Genomic DNA, 16,604 nt, shown 5'->3' on the forward strand with positions numbered 1-16,604 from the left:
CCAGCACGGTGCGCCGGTGCGCCTTTACGCAGCGCACCACGGATAGAAACAGCCAGGCGCGTCCTCCTATGGAACATAAACCAACCCCGATTTACACAAACATACGTCCTGATGGAGAATCACATATGCTCGAGTGTGCTATGATAAAAGAAGGCAAAACATTCTCGATACTGTGGTTTAACACGCGCAAAGAGTCCCCGCCCTGTGGTGTAAGTTTGTTTTTTATCACATAATTGGTTGCCAGGATGAAAATCAACGTTTTGGGATAATTCCGCCCACACACACACACCACCCTCACCTTCCCTCCTCATCTCTCCCTCCCCCCCTCTCTCTCTCTCTCACACACACACTCAGTCACACCCCCACCCCTTCCCTAAACTAAATTCAAGGCCATCTCTGAATCTGAATCAAAGCAAAAGAACTAACTTGTGCCAGAATCTTTTAATGAATGATTTTTTTCCCAACTACTATCCTAAAATCAGAAGATGCAGCACACAGTTGAAGAGAAACTCAGCTGCCCTATTTTTTTTTTTTTTAAATATTTTAACACAGTTTACAGGGCTTAAAATGATATTAAATCAACATTCTGTGGGACCCTTGCTGGTTTTATGATGCACGGTGATGAGGTGAATCCAGGTGAACGCCTTTATCCTGTACTGATTTCCCTTGTTAAATCGGTGCCAGGCGCAGATGAGTTTGGGCTAACTGAGGTATAGGCACAGCTGCAGCTCAATATCAGACACAGGTCCCTGCTGTTTCGTACAAATATGGGAGTTGCCGTTAAGTTGTCTTTAATTTTGCAGGTCAACAGAGCTGATCTCTCTGATGTGAGGCTGTGGGGTCAAAGGGCAAACTGTGTTGCTTCAGCTAAGCTTGGAGAATACATATAACTGACTTCTTTTAGCGCTGTAGAGGCGAGCACTGTTGTGTTATGAACTTTGCTGTGTTGACACCTTTAAACTTGCTGTACTGAAGCTGGTGTGTAAATGAGCATGCTGAAACAGGTACACCTGGAGCAGGAGATTTAGAAAGGAACAACTAAAGCAGAGTCGCTGGTGAATACAAAACTTCTTAATTACTCTGCGTGAAAACAAAAGAGGACACACTGCAGAAAATGTGAAGATTGGTTTGAAAACAATGCACTGCTTTTCTCAAACGAGCTTAAAATGGCTGAAGAATTTAGGTTCGTGAAGCTTTATAAAACCTTTTACTTGTTTTCTAATCGACAAGATTCTTGAGTGACTAAACCCTCTGATTGGTTGAACACCAGGAAATCCAAACAGAGAGTCAGTCTGTGGAGGAAAATGTCCGTTTAAAACAAAGCCAGCATGACATTGGCAGAAAGAAAACACTTAGTTTATGAGTAATGGAGAAAATCCGCCAGAAAGAGTTAAGAGCCTTATTGCAACACTTTATGATAATCCTTAGCTTGTTGAAACACATTCAACTGTCGCACTGTGTCAAACACAAACATAAGAAAACATAGAAGTGATTGTTTGTTGGTGTGGGTTAAAGAATGAAATCCAGCAGCTGCTGGGCTGGGAAAACATTTGCATTTATAATTGATGATATCATACATGTGAGCATCTGGAAACTCGAGCTTGCTTGCTTCCTCTTCGCGGCTATTTGCTTCTTTCTTTTTCTTTTTTTTTTAATATAAATACCGTCTTCATGTGTGTAACCGAACACAACAGCTGAGAACAAAGAGAAAGACCTGCTGATAGCCTGCTGATGCCAGCAATAGGACTGCACAAAGCAGCTGAAACTGCCAGCAAATCGGAGTGATTTGGAGAGCGTGTGGAATTGGCCTATAAAGTGCTAATTGTGCCCATACTGGAATGAAAAGTCTGTTTCCAAATGATGTCCTTAGATAATTAAAATAGCCGTCAAACACGCAGAGAAGGAGGAATGGGAAACACTTTGGGTTACTGCATCAAATAAGTCTGACTTGTAAAGCGTATAACTTCTATAGATGGGATTATTAAAGAGCAAAGTGAGAGATATATCTTGAGAGAAAGACTTTTCTGCACGCTGATGGGCACATTTTGTCCAAAATGTTGTTTAAAATATCCCATAATGCTCCAGTTTGCTCAGCCTAACTGCTATTTTCTGTGTTTAGCTGTAAGTACAGTCATCCATGTTTTCAGGGGTATAAACCTACAATTAAAGCACCCCAAAGTACAATCAGTCTTCAAAAAGGGGGGCCATTTTTTATGGAGGCACAGATGGCATTTTACTGCGCTTTGTAGGCCACACGCAGATAATCACAAAACTTGCAGACGCCATTAAAAAAGCCCTGAACTCACACGGCCTTTTTTTTTTTTGCTTTTTAGAGCCTTACTTGTTCCTCCCTCGTCCCTTTAAAGATTTTGTCCTTGTGATACACGTCCTTTGAGGATTGGCCCTTTAATTTGTATGACTCCAGGACTCGGCACACACAGTAAAGATCATAGGCCGGCTGCAGTGAAGGCCCCTCACAGCGGTGCTCCATGCATTGGAACCTAAATTATGTAATAGACTCATCAGACGGATGTCATCTTTGGTTCTAGACGCTCATGGAGAATGTCAGTTATTCATTAATGAGGTTGTTTCAGTGTGTAAACACCCACGCCGGCTCAAATGCGTTTACACTTATAACTATTACGTACACGCATGCACGCACGCAAGCACATCACAGCGTAATCCCGGCTCATTCAGCCTTGAACAAAGTGGCTCATATTTGGAGACATCTAAACATATCTTCAATCAGCTGCAGAGAGAGGAAGAAAAAACAAACATTAAAAACCATTTTAGCAATAAGAATTTGTTGCTGGTGTTGATTTGAAAGCTGTCCTCTGAAGATCAAGACAGCTTTGACATTCATTTCTGCTCCTCTTGTGGTCTCTAAACATTTAATTACATTGCCTTTGCGTATCTTCAGTGGCTGATTTGTTCGGTTTTAACGAGGGTGATAGCTGGCAGGTAGAGTGTCATCTTTGCTTTTTCTTTCCTGTTTTTTTAACACATTAAGAAAAATGAAATTATAATTTGTGCAAACAAGATAACTGCCACCCTCCTCTTCCTCCACGCATCACTAATTTATTTATTAGAAGGAAATGACAAAGAGCTTAGTTTCAGCATCATTAAAACCTTTGCTTTTTTAAAGTGTATGCGTCATCTTGTGGCACAAACCAGTGTGTGTGTGTGTGTGTGTGTGTGTGTGTGTGTGTGTGTGTGTGTGAAAAGATTTGCGCTCTTCATCACCCTGGTGTCATAACCCACTTTGTTAACTTAGCTTCACACCGATGCTCATTCTTCCTCACGTCATGAATGTTAGACAATCTCAGATTCAGCGCTAAATATTTCTAAAACAAGAGGCACAACCACTGACTCTAATTAGATATTTTTCGACATATAAATTGGCACCTTCACCTTGAAACATCTCCTCGCTTGTTTGAAGAGTTCAGTCGTCACGGATTGAAGTAACAGCACACACACTGAGGATAAACTTGACCTCCACTATAGGCATTTCTTCTCTGTAGCAGTGAGAAGCTGTCTTCTTCAGACTCAACATTTACTTTTCCATCCAGAGACCCGAGGTCAAGAAAACATGTTGATACTGCCGGCACACTGCGAGACCTTTAAGAAATAGTTTCCTGCTCCGTCTTGAAACCCAACGTGGAGTTTAAGAGCAGGGGAGTTGAGGACTTCTTTTTTTTTCGCTGTACTCACTTCCTCTCTGAGCAGAGCAACAATTATTAAGTCATTATCTCAAACTGCATTTCACTGGCTGGTCAGTTCAGCTAATGACGCAAAGTTTGGTGCCATATTTGCTTCCTGGATTTCTATACCTCTTTCTTCTTTTCAGTATGTGGACGTGCATTGTGTCTTTCTCAGGACACACACTGCCAAAGGAGAGAGACCCTAACAAGATTTTCAACCTTTCCTTTGATTGCAGATGAGCTAAATACATTTTGTATGCATGAGGGGGGAAAAAAATCCTCAGAAAAGGTGTCTTTTGCCATAGACTCATTTTCTCCCAGTCCTTGTCCCTGTTATGGCTGAAATTGCCTTAAGTGTGATTGTGTGTGTGAATAAGCCTTTCACAGCATTATTTTTATTCAAGCTGTTCCCAGGCAAACCTACAGGCAGTTCCTTTTGGGTCTGAAATGACGCTTAGGGGCCCGCTCAATCTAATATCTAATGTGGCTCCGAGTTCAAAGGAAATGCATACTGAATGTCAGGATTTATCGCCACTTTTAATGGCCCAGACCTCTTTATATCATCTTTAAAACCTTTTTCCATAGGCCTGCTTCCAAATGAGCCCTGCTAATTTCACGGGCCGTGGTAATGGTGGCATTTTGTCGGCAAAGCATGGAGACATAACCCTGCGCAAGGCATAAAACCACCTGTGCCCTCTTCAACCAGGCCGTAAGACATAAGCACTTCTGCACAGAGGGATATTTTTATTCTTAATTATAAGGCTATATCAGGTCGTATATCCTTCCAGTCTAATTCCACCTCAGACTTTGGTGTTACAGTGGAGGTAGTGCAGTGACCTAGCTAATTTGCACTTGAATAGAAAGACACTGATGCAAACGGAGAATACACTGAGAGGATAACATGTGGCAGTGGCTTGTTAATAATGCATTTGTTTGCCAAACAAATAAATAGACGCATAACACAGACAAACATCAGTCACAGAACCGCCTCTGTGAGCAGACCCATCCCTGAAGAAAAGGGGGGAGAGGAGAAAGACAGAGAAAGTCTGTTTATTCCTTCTGCCACAGCCTGCAATATCCATACTGCTGAAACACGCAATTCCCTGAGGAAAATACAACCTCGTCCAAGCCCACCCCCCCCCCCGCCACACACAGACAGTAAGCAACTGCGGAGCCAGGCAACCCAGGCTCATATGAACAACTCCTTGATGTGATGGTTCCAATACATCATCTGTCTCCACATTAGATTCAGGCACAGCAAGCCTGAGAGAAAGCATCCCGGGCCCAGCATCTATAACCAGTTTAACTACATTCATTAGAATGGGAAAAACTGTGCCTCAGCACAACTAGCTGGAGAAGATGACAAAACACACACTGTGAGTTGTTGATCCTTTGGATTGCGGACACACACGGGGAGCTACACACACTTGTGTGGCATGTGCAAAGTGACAAACATGCACATTCACCACCACAGCAGCAGCAGGAGCAGCAGGAGCAGCAATACGACTATTTTTACAGGTGTAGGTGTGGATTCTGGGTATGGTAATTTTATAGATCATTTGGAAGGGATATAACACTGGGTTTAATAAGGTTACATTTCTTGCCACAGTAACTGGAAATAGACTATCACCCACCACAGCCAAGGAACTGGTGTATGTTTTATTGCTAATGGAAACCTGTACATAACTCAATATTTAAGGTATTTCATCCAGAAGTTGTTTTCTGAGCAGATGGGACCATAGAGACCACAAATCAGGTGTCACATGTAAGTGTTGTTTTTTTCATCTCATGCATGGCTCCGTCTAAAGATAGTAAGAAGTGTTTGTTGCTTTAAAGGTGCAATAAAACCAGAAGAAGACATCATATCAAATATTCACATATAATCTCAAGTGATTCCTGTCACCCTACAAATGTTAATGGAATTGAATCTAAGACTATACTGTAGATTATTGCATTCACATGGCTCTGTGACGGCATGTGAAGTACCCACAACTGCATGAAACACTCTGCACTGTTGTACACTGACAGAGACGTGGGCTGTTTACTTATAACTCTCTGTATTGCTTTATGGATTTATCAGACAGGTACCAGCTCGCCAGATTCCATCATATGACCAGTACAAAAGTCATCCCTTTCAGTCAACGCAGGGTGCAGTGATAATGAGCATCTAGAGAATTAGCTACAAGTACAAACAGCATAATGACAATATTGATTAGATTTCTTTGGCTGTTTTTTCATGTTTGATGTCACAAACATGAGACTAAGTTGAACTGAGAAGTTTTCACAACACAGTTTTGATGAAAATGGCATAACTGTATGCAAATGTATGGCACAGGAGGCGTTCATCATGAGCTAAATTTAGGTCGGCCTATCAATCTGTCAAAAACAGCTTCCTCACCGTAAAGTGAGTGAGTCTCAGTACAGGATGTTTTCAGTATAGCAAATATAGGTGCAACATTTACCTATTAGTGTCGAATACAATCTGATTTAAAGGAAAAATACCTGCAATTATTCTGCATACCAGGAGTCTGGTTTATAAAATGTACGTACAGAAAAAAGACAAAAATGCGCCAAAATTTTTGGACAATTTCTACAATCAGGCTTCCACCTCACCATCTGCGTCGCCAATATCCCGTCTCCAAAATGTTCGTAAGCATGCGTCAAAGTTTCTTCCATCAAGTCTGCTTTTACAGACCACAACTTTTGCGTGGGAAATGGCGTACACCACTTTCCAGTGTTGCCAGATCTCGTGAGACAAATAAGCAACCAGGCCTGTGAAAACAAGCCCAAAACAAGCGGCTTTTTCTACGGAGCCCCCCTAGGTTCCTGTGAGAGAAAATTAAATAAAGTGTGTGCACGGTTTTACAATCTGTGGGGACGCATTTTAAACTGTGGGTACAGATTGTCAATTTACATCCATGTGGACAGTGGACAGTAAACTGTGCGCAGTTTTGCAAAACTGTACCCACGGTACACAGTTTATTTATTTTTCTCCCCCCTGAGCTTCAGGACAATGACTACAAGAGGGAGTAGTCCTTTTAACATTATTTAACATTAGAAAACAGATGGGACATCAAATATAGACTCATGTACCAAGTACATTACACAGTAAACCACTGATAATTAAAATTTGCACACACAAATAAATATCATCCTGAATTCACAAATTCTTTATTTATTATTGCTTTTTATGCACTCATCTAACTTTTTTCTTTTAGTTACAGGACTGACGTTTTCCTAACCAGAAAAAAAAAACATTGCCCTGCTCTACCTCTGATTGGCTGGTACTCGTTGCCATCAGGGTGAGAGCCAATTAGAAGCAGGATGCGGGTGGGAAAAAACTCTGCTGTCTCCTGTGTGTATGGGGAAAGGGGAGGGACAGAGGGAACAGGCAAGACAAACTATCCTACGTTTAAATAACATATCAAAAATATCTGCTTGACAACTTATTATGGCGCTGGGAACAAGCCCAAATAAGCAACTACACTTTAGAGACAAGCCCAAAAAAACGCGACCCGCGACTACCAATATTTGTAAGCGACTTTACAGAAAAACAAGCCCAAAGTCGCTTATAATAAGCGGACTTGGCAACACTGCCACTTTCAAGCCTGGTTTTGTGCGTACACAATGTTTATCAATGAGACCCCAGACATTTAAAGTTTGCCCAATATAAACGTAAACCTTAAACTGCATCCCAAATCCACACACAGTAATTCTATTAAGTACGCACTACATGCTTATCGTCACAGTGTAGTCTTTGAGAAGTTAGCTTACAAATTTATCAACTTTTTATACCAACTGGAAATCATGCAATACATGTGACCAATGTCATATATTCATGTGTGAACATATGACATAGGTTGTCAGTGTGTTACCTCCAATTCAACTTAGAATAGATCAATAAAAATATTGTCTCCTAAGATTTAATTCTTACGTCTTTAGTACTATTCAGACGGGATTAGTTTTACATAGGGATGTGGACTAATGTCAGTTTACCAAAGGATGTCTGTACTATAAATGGCCGATTAGTGCGGGACAAGAAATCTCCGTAATTCTACTAGAGGTGGGAGTGGTAACTCAGTTTGTGCCCTGGCGTCACCTCCCTGTCGGCATGTGCGTGCTACGTTGCTTTCTGTATGTGTTATGTTTATATGAAATATTGCCCATGATCAGGATTGTGTATACACAATGATAAGCAATATACGATACGATACGATATGATACAATATACTTTATTGTCCCACTAAGGGAAATTTGTCTTGGACTCAGCAACTGCGCCATAAATGCCTTGACAGCCACAATGACAACAAACAATACAACAACAGCCACACCATCCCATCAATAATATGGACTTATATTAGGCCTACCTAACACAACCAGAAGTCCCGTGGCTCTGAAAAGTGCTTTCTTCTCAACCTTTTTGATTGGTCTCCCACGTAGGTCTATGTGATCATTAGAAGAATGTCCACTATCAGAAAACTAGTTCGGACAGGACTAAAATCCCTGGTAATAATTTACCCCACGTCTCCACGTCAAACTAATCCCATCTGAATAGGGCTTTTGTTTTCCAAAATATTTTTGAAGCTGCTTCATTCATTGTCACTTCACTTCTTCCAGCTATAAGGAGGTCTTCAATTTCCTCTGTGAACTGCATTGTTGGACAAAAATTTACACTGTCTTGAAAGGAGTCTGGTGCCCAAAATGTCACTTAGTGGTTATCATGGAAGCATTATCTAGTGTGCGAACTCTTGTTTTCCTTCTTTCATGTCCTTCTGTGCAGCACCTATTTATTGTCTGATGTACGTAATTTTCCAAACTTTACTTTTACAGTGGTGCAGTGGTTAGCATTGTCGCCTCGAGTGTTCCTGAGGTGAGTGTTCCTAGTTCAAACCCAGGGTGGGGGAGCCCTTCTGTGCGGAGTTTGCATGTTTGCATGTCAGCGTGGGTTTTCTCTGGGTACTCCAGCTTCCTCCCACAGTCCAAAGACATGCAGGTTAATTGGTGACTCTAAATTGCCCGTAGGTGTGAATGTGAGTGTGAATGGTTGTCTGTCTCTATGTGTCAGCCCTGTGATAGTCTGGTGACCTGTCCAGGGTGTACCCTCCCTCTCGCCCAGTGTCAGCTGGGATAGGCTCCAGCCCCCCCAGGACCCCTAACAGGATATGTAGTTACAGAAATGAATGAATAAATGCACTTTAATTAACCCTGCTTAGAATTAGTATTGATTTGGGGCACATTTGTATTGAGTGATGCTAGTTTGTACACGTTTTTAATAAGTCTGTTACCATAAGCTGATATTTACTGACGGATATGTTGAGCTAAATTAAGCGAGACCAAAAGAGACGTGGAACTTTTTCAAGGGGGGCTTTAGTTATGAAACATCTTGACTAACCAGCTGCCATGATACTGGAAGTCAGCTAACCTACTAGAGCATAAAATGTACAACATGGAGTTGTTATCCTCTTTATTTCAGGGCCACTGTGAGATTAAATACAGCTGCAGCTGCTGCTACATCACCTCGTAAATACTATATCTGTGTTGTATGCATTTTGGATTCACCGTGACACATATGGTCCCTTTCCCACACTCATTATACAATGACGTCAAAATTATTTGAAACAAAAGGTGAAAATTCTAGACAGGGGCTTTGGATTGATTTATCAAAATTCAGATATTTGTTAAAAACTGTCTTCATTATTGTATTTATGGTGATAAGGAAGCAGCCCAATTTTATTTCTTCCTATTAGCAAATTATGATTTTCGACAATAACCCAATTGCTGCATGAATAACTGATGACAAATTAGAGAACGCTTTAGGAAGGAAGCCGAAATTAAGCTTTGCATCCTCATCACCAGAGACAGCAACAGCCTCAAATCAATCAGTAGCACAGATATGTAAGCCCAGGTATATATTTTGGGGAGGACCCAGGGGACATGCCCGCCTCAGTATTTAGAGCATGAGCTTTTTTCACCCCCAATAAAAACATGGAAGTGTCAACATGAAAGAGGACTTTTATTTTAGGATTAAAGACCATAAATTGATGCAGAAAAGAGGTACAAATTGATGCGTACAAATTCACTAGAATGCAGGAAATTAAGTATTGACACTCAAAATTTCTTGGCAGAGGACCCATTTCATATGTGCCCCACCCCCCTATGCTGGAACAAGACCTTCACCCTTATATAGAGGGTAAAATGCTCTACAGTTAAAGGTTCCTATGAGGAAAGATGCCAGTTGATAGGTGTAGATTGCCCAGTTAGTTCAGCACTGGTGACAAGACAAAGTTTGAACACTGTTATGGCGACAAAGGCGAGCAGGCTGCACCACCTTGCAGAATTATTGTTCAGCAGCTAACAAGATAGTCAGCTACAGCAATGAATTACAGGTGCTGCTCAAAGTCCTTCCACAAGTTCGCACCCTCTCTCATCATTCACTGTCACATACCTGCACTGAATCTATACTGTGACCAGGAGCAGGGCTGAAACAAGAAGCATGTTAGCATGTGGACAACCTCAGGCATCATTATTTCTCTCCGTAATAAGCTGTTGTCCTAGACTCCTGCATGATGCTGCCTTTTAATAATGATACACATACTGCCTCTACCTGCTCCTGGAGAACTGTTTTTGGACACACTGACAGTCACGCCTACTTAATGGTATTTTAGACAATAAGACGAGTTACAAAACATGAGGGATTTTCTACAGAATTTTACAGATGTGGCAACTGAACCTAGAAATTTGATCGTGTCCTGGAACTTATTAAAATATACAAGTGCTTTTGTCATGTAGAGACCCATTTATTGGCAGATTTTAGGTCCTGACACATTGCTCCGGCTTCACAGTACAGTGCACTATACTCAGAGGTATTGTAAGAGACAGGAGAAATAGGGAGGATTTAAGGAGCCCCTGTATTTCTCAATAAAATGTTTTATAGAGAAAATATATATTTCAAGGTGGCAAGTGTCATATCTTTTCATGGGACTTGGAATTCATGTCATTATTCTTTGCCTATACGTTTTAAGAATTCCAATATTGACAAATTGCATGTTGCTGCAGGTCAGATCAATGTCTCCACGGGAAGGGAAATAAAAGCCTGAGCATGTCAAGCTCATCTTATCATAAACATACGGGTGGAGAGGCTTGGTGGAGGGATTGAATTGAGCTCCGTGTTCATCTGAGTTTCTCCACAGCCTCAGGCATCACGGGGGACCTTGAGGAATGCTACAGGCATGTTTAAGGGCAAAAAAAAAAAGGGGGAGAGAAGTATTTCGATGGGCTGGAGAGTTGAGGTCGGTCTGCGATAAGTCCACCAGAGTGAGAATGGAAATTCATCTCACTGTCAATAATCACCTTCATTTTCCCCCACCTGACATGGGAAGCTAAAGGAAGGAATATAAAGGCAAAGGAAGGTCATTTTTTACAGTAGCTCCGAGAGCTCAACACACTGCAGCTAATGAATACACATGCAAATAGACTAAATACAGGGAAATGAAGAAAACATCTTCACCTCCGCACATATGCAGCACATATGCAGCATAATGAAACGTGCTGTAAATACAGAAGTGCACTGCTAATGCAGACAATACGGCCAAACAGAGGAACATGAAACCAAATACAGAAATGCTACCTCTTCTCAATGTTGGAACCAATCTGCTACCGGTCTGACGAAGATAAGCCTTAGGGGGCTACGACCAATATTTTTGAAGATCTGCTGTAGCACGTGGATATCTGGGCCAGGACTTCGTCCTCCGTGTGCCGGTCATTTCGGCTAATCTCTTCAAACAGACATATACAACATGTGGATAATTCAAAAGAAGCTGAATCAAAGGAACATTTTCAGACAATAGCTGGTGGGTTCAGAGACAGCATTTCAGCCGATGCCTTCCACCTCTTTACATGGACTATTTATCTGCTGCTTACACGTTATAGGTCAGCTCTACTCTGACTACAAACAAACAGAACCCAGGATGCTTCCAGTACCAAAATCCTGAAGCTGCCAGCAGCGGGTTAGCTTTCGACAGGGATACTCGACTTGCTTTGCCTGGGGGCCACTTTTGCAAAAGGACAGGAGGCCAGGGGCCAGCCACAACACCCCTGAACAGGTCAGGTGTACTACGGTGACCATATTTTGATTTCCAAAAAAGAGGACACTCGGCCCGGCCACAAGATAGCCTACTTAAATGATACTCACAGTTTACTCAAAGATGCCTTATAATTTTAATATATTTAAAGTTTATATGTATGGATAGAAAATTCAGTTATATTACAAAATAATATCTCTCAAAGACAGAAATTCATATAGGCCCCATTAGGGGACACATACACACACTAGACTGTGACTACCCGATCCCAATGGGTCCCGACGGGTCCCGACGGGTCGGGCCGGGTTTGGTCAAAAATCTATAAATTGTATTCGGGCTCGGGTCGGATTCAGTCAGCTTTCAGTGAAAATGTAGTGTAAAAATAAATAAAATCCTATTGTCTGTCCTGTTTATTGCTTGGGGACTGTTATTTACGTGACAACACCTGAACATAACACACACAGACACACATTGGCTGTTTGTTTCTACCTCTCCCCTCGCTGGAAGTCTCGGACCTCCAGCCGCCCGCCTCCGCCTTGATAAAACGCTGAAAATAAAATAAAAGAGGGAGACAGGTTTTTCCTATTTTATCTTATTTTGTTATATTTCTCCCTCTCCCCTCGCTGGAAGCGTCGGACATCCCGCCTCCCGCTCCCATCTCAAACGGAGGTCTCCCTCTCCGCAGAGCACCCACGGCGCACGCCCGGCCTGTTAAATAGCCTGTAACCTTAACAACTGTGTGACACAAACTCAGTGCTTTAGTCATTAAATAATGTCAGGCTTGGTTTGGGTTCAGACAGAAATATGCGGCCCATGCCGCACTCTAACAAACACACACACACACACACACACACACACACACACACACACACACACACACACTTATCATCAATTTATATAAACCCCCCGGACGCCCCGGACGGGACGTGAAAAGTGGACATGTCAGGGCAAAAGAGGTCTAGGTGTACGCAGGGGCGTTTCTAGGATCTGAGGACATTCAAGGGTTAACCAGTGCCTCTGTCCAACCCATGCCTCTGCATCAGGCAACCCAGTTTACCTGTTCTTGATAACACACAGCCAATATACACACCCTAGCCTCAAAGACACTCGTTGCCAGATTGTTCTCCACGTCTCCTGTCTGCTCCAACACAGTACCGTTGCCTGTTATTAAAGTGAACAGAGTGTGTGCTTGGGCAAACATCACCGTCCACTCACCTGCTTCCTGGCAGCCTGTCGAACCAGGCATATTTTGGCATTTAATGTCATTACCAACTACCAGCTGCATCTGGGTGCCAGCCCAACCTGTTACAATAACACAAACTAACTAAGAGATCAAGGCAGTGGTGGACCAACAGCTCACATGTGCATCGAGGTAAAATTACCATCCTTGTTAATGAAATTTGAGGCTTTAACAAGAGCATAAATAGGGAACTGAAAACGTAAACGGCCTCCCTGTCGAAAAAGGCTGTCTGATGGAAAGATTAAGGGAGGAAAATACTCCCAATACTGTGCACACAGGTGGTTAAAATATGTTTTGTTGCTACCCCTGTCCAGCACAGTACATTGCAAAGCTCTTGCCTCAAACTCCAGCCTGCCTTTCCAAACTGTGGGTGTGCTGACTGCCATCTACTGTATGTTAAACACTGAGTATGGATAAGTGCCCTAAACAACCCCACCTCAAAAAAATCTGATCTATCCCTTTGGCTTAGCAAAACTCACCAACCAGCACTTCTTAGTTTTACTAAATAACACATTACATCTTCTTTATTTAGTCCGTACGAAGGGTAAACGCAATAATTTGCCATTTTAGAGGCAGTCATGTGACTATTTCTTGATTGGGGGCTGTTGCCAGGCAACCAGCAGAGATTCCATGAAGTTTATATAGGCCTAGACTGAATCGTAATGTTTGTTACTTTCAGGTAGAAAACTCCCACATCACGTACATAAAACGAAACCGCACTGAGCAAACGCTGCCTCAGTTGTTAAGTGTTTAGCTGCCCACAAAAATGGCCACCTGAAAAAAATCAATATTAGTTTAAGTGGATGCTCTATTTAAAACATTTTCACTGCTTTTCCTTGCCATCAGCCCTTTCTCACGGGGAACTGAGGCCAATATTTCAAAGCCATCAGACTCCAAAAACAAGAAATTTACTTCGTAGAACACGGTACTTGCTGGTCTAAAGCTGCCGATATCCGATCAGCTGATGCATAATAACTCACTTGGCCAATAACTGCAATATCAATAGATCCACTTTTTTCCTGACCTAATTTAGTGATCATCAAATCTCTTCTATACTGAAATTAACATATTTTGCATGCATACTCTTATCATGATGGCCAACCAGTAGATGGAGACATGAAATACAATACTTTTCTACTGTATGTAATATTCACTCATAGTGCAAAATAAATGAAACCATGTTGGCCGATCCTGATAGTTCATTTTAAAGTCAATATCGGCAGATACTGAATGCAGCGAATAACTGGGAACTGCCCATTGGTCTGACAGCGCATTGTTTCGACCGTATTAAACCCATTGTTCCGAAGTCCGTTCCGAAATCATCATGATGCCTTGTGGTTAAGGTCTGGTTAGGTTTAGGCACAAAAACCACTTGGTTAGGGTCAGGAAAAGATCATGGTGTGGGTTAAAATGAAAAAGAAAGTGACAAACACATAAGCTGTGAGCCTGCTCCACCTCAAGCCACTCGCAGCTGACCCAGAGCCGGTCACGACGCACCATACACCCGCCGCGAGCCATTCAGCACCGCGGACAGTCGGACTAATAGGATGTTGAACCAATGGGCTGTCGGACCAATGACATGGACCCGAATAACTATGTATTAACCCATTTTGGGAAAAAGTTTAAAGTGGATCACACAGGGAAGTAGCTGGGTATGATGATACCTAAATCACCAATGTTATGCCTTACGAGGAACCAAACAGAAACACTGAATGCATCAAAATATGACCTTGTTGTGATGAATGGAGGGGTCGTCACAGCTGCTCGAGTGATCCTCAAGTTCTGGAAGAGTACATCACCTCCAGATTTTCAAAAGCGGGAGGAATTTTAGTGAGAAATTGTGTCATACGAACACGTTAGCTAGGGTCCGCAATGAAGTTGAAAGCTTTAAGAGGTCATGAGCAGGCTTTGTTGTTTGTAATATGTCTGTTAAAGTGTAACAATGTGGTGTGTAGTTGTACCTCTGCGGTGCTAAATTACTATTATGAGTATAAGCATGTGTCGCTACCAGGTGCCAGTACTGTCAGTTTGTTCAGATTTGACTGAATTGATAAATAAAAAACTTGACTGATAAAAAATAATATATGTATTGCTGCAGCCTCCGTCCATATCAGTACATTGCTTAGCTTATGTGTCGGTAGATTTGGTTTATCAAAGACACAAGTGAAGCAACACAGGAAATAAAATAAGCACAGCAGAAATGTAAGACAGGTTGGACCATTGTGTTAAACTGTATATCTTTAAATGTTCCAGTTGTGGTTGAAAATGAAAACAGAAGTCAACAAAATTGCCGATTTCACATATCTCCGTGACTGGAATAAATTGCCAGTCGTCTAGCTGTAAGTGACTGATACATAGTGTTGTATTTATAAGTGTATATTTGAGCTTTAGACATACTGGATGGTGATTTTTAATCTTTTCAACAGAGCCAGGATAAAGTCAGGACACAGAGTGAGAGTGGAACTGATCTTCTCATCTAACTCCCTTGGCAACAGTGAATAAGCTCATTTCCCATTACGTCTAACTATTCCTTCAATACATGAACGTACAGGGTTTAAACCTGAGTGGTGGCTTTCTGTACAGACTATGCATGTTCTCAATGTGTTCACTTAGCCCGAGCACTTCTTTTCTTAATGCAACCAATTAAAACATAATTTTTTGTTGTTAAACACAATTATCCCACAACATCTAAAGCATCCTTCCCTTGGCCTGCGAATGAGCTGGTGTGTTTTTTCTGTGTGCTCTATGGCTGACAAAAAGAGCCTCTTGTTGGAGGCTCGAGCGTGCGTTGGCTCAGGTAACATGTTTAAAGGATGCGTTAGAGCCAATCCACTTTGGGGAGAACCTTGTGCGGGATCAATGCTAGCATGCTGATGAGCTTTGCTCAGGTGTTGCCAGAGGCACCATGATAATGGCCAGAGCATGCAGAATTATTCCAGGAGCAGTGATGGCTCAAGAGGAGGAGGAATTAATGAAATACAAACCATATCACACACGCTCACACAGTACAAAGGTTCACCGTTGGTAACATGGTGACATCATACTCAAAGGTGAGAGGTCAGAGCCGCTCTCTCTTTCCAGGAAATTAAAGGCAGCCATCACAGCTGACCCTGAGACTGCAACCCCAGAGAGCTGAATCCTCCACACAAAGCCCAAACACAAAGATGCTCCCTACAAAGTGTACAATTCCATGCTGAATTTCACCATTTTGAATACTTTAATATTCAGTATATTGAATAAAAAACTTAATTCAGAATTATTTAAAGCCATTTAGAATTACATGACAGCACAGTGCTTAGGAGAACCATTTTGTTCTGATGCTAGTGTCTGGTTTGTGTTGAGATTTGCCCAATCAGAGTCCCTCCCCATCCACTCTGCCCCAGTTCTCGAACAGTCCCCATCTGGTTTGACAATCTGTTTTGATGGAAATCAGTTGTTTTTTTCTCCTCTCTCATCTTCACTCTCTGCTCTTGCGGTTTTTACTTGAAGCTTCCCTGCGATCATGGCTCAGACGCTTCAGATGAAACTTGGGCATGATCACAGCCTCTCCTGCGTTGCCACCAGTGCCTCACAGCGCTCGCC

At 42.1% G+C, this 16,604-nt stretch overlaps 1 protein-coding gene across 1 annotated transcript in view; it reads right to left on the reverse strand.

The window, feature by feature from the left end:
* fbxo15 (F-box protein 15) overlaps positions 1-16,604 on the reverse strand; it is a 213,638-nt gene that overhangs the window by 20,604 nt on the left and 176,430 nt on the right. The gene's annotated exons all lie outside the window — the stretch shown is intronic.

The sequence above is a fragment of the Epinephelus fuscoguttatus genome, linkage group LG21 (genome assembly GCF_011397635.1).
Source record: "Epinephelus fuscoguttatus linkage group LG21, E.fuscoguttatus.final_Chr_v1".
Classification (NCBI taxonomy): domain Eukaryota; kingdom Metazoa; phylum Chordata; class Actinopteri; order Perciformes; family Serranidae; genus Epinephelus; species Epinephelus fuscoguttatus.